The sequence below is a fragment of the Echinops telfairi genome, unplaced genomic scaffold, assembly GCF_000313985.2.
Source record: "Echinops telfairi isolate 266 unplaced genomic scaffold, ASM31398v2 ScPeMD7_25;HRSCAF=90, whole genome shotgun sequence".
Lineage (NCBI taxonomy): Eukaryota > Metazoa > Chordata > Mammalia > Afrosoricida > Tenrecidae > Echinops > Echinops telfairi.
Genome location: NW_022103922.1, coordinates 2,424,153 through 2,425,535, shown reverse-complemented (window position 1 = coordinate 2,425,535; position 1,383 = coordinate 2,424,153).

Here is a 1,383-nt window from a genome sequence, read left to right as displayed (position 1 = left end):
CCACGGTGCTGCGAGCTGGCCTCTGCTTGCCCTTGCTGTGGGCAGGGGACCGTCCATATGGCATTTGCCTGTTTGTGGGGAGAGCCCTTCCTGGGGCTGGGCCCCCTGGGCCTTGGGGTACATGCACATTCTTAGGAGTGGGGGCTTCTGGTGTGTGTGTGTGTGTGTGTGTGTGTGTGTACTCCCACCCATCATCCAAGCCTCCCTCTTAGTCACCCACAGTCCCCATGTGAATCCCTCTGTGTCTGCAGGTGCTGGCTGCCTCCCCTTCCCGCCAGCTCCCAGCCTCCTGCTAGCCATGGGCTCTGCATGTCCCCAGTGACCAGCCACAGGGCTCTGGTTCTTAGAGAGGGGCAGCAGGAACGTGGGACTGCTCAAGCACTGGGTGGGGGCCGCGTGAAGCTCGCCGTGGGGTCTGAGGACCCTGGAAGTGCAGCCTGTCATCCTTCAGGCAGGGGCCGGGGCAGCTGTGCAGCGGCTGGGCAGGAACCGACGGGGGTATTCGATGGCCTTGCGGGTGCCTGTGTGTCCTGCTCCGGGTTCTCTGGGCCACACACGCCCCTTGCTGCTAGGCCTGACTCCCCAGCCCACTGCCTCTGAGTGTTCCTGAGGGTGTCCGTCTCATGGCAGCCGAAAGCCTCCTTTTCCTCCCTTGTGGCCAGCATCCTAGCCTACAGGGACCCCATCCCAAACCACTGCCCTCGGGCCGATCGTACCCACCTCGTCTGTCTGAGGTTTCCAGGCTGTAGCTCTCTGTGGGCTCAGCCTCATCTTTCTCCCTCCAGCGACTGGTGTGCTTGAACCTCCAACCTGGCCACCAGCATACCCGCGCCCACACACAGTGCCGCCAGTTTCTTATGGATCTTCTCCGGTTCCTTACACCTCACCCTCCCGGCACCCACCTTGTCAGGGCTCCCGAGGCTGCCAGTGCTCAGGGAGGGGGAGCACCGGGCTCACGTTTTCCCTGAAGGCCAGCAGGGGGGCAGCAGGCCCACTTCCCCGAGGGGGCAGCCCCATGCACACCCCAGCTCTCACAGGGGCTCCCACTATCCCAGAGGGTGGCATGCAGGGACCTGTGTGAGTCTGCAGGGCTGGCTCCCTGAGCATCCTGACCCTGGGCTGTGCCTGTGTCTGTCCTGCTGAGCCCTGGTCGCTGAGGGCGGTCTCTGTGGGATGGGCACAGCCCTGGTGGGGCCAGCCCCAAGGGCCATGAGGTTGGCGCTCCCTCTGATCTCAGTGCTTTCCCTCCCGAGGGTGACTGGCGCCCCGTTTCCTCCTTTGACGGAGGCTTTGGGCATATGGCGGCCGATTTGAGAGGCACTGGGGTCTGGCCCCCACTTCCTGCGGTGGGTTTTGGGGGCAGTGAGGAGAGGTTCGTTTTTC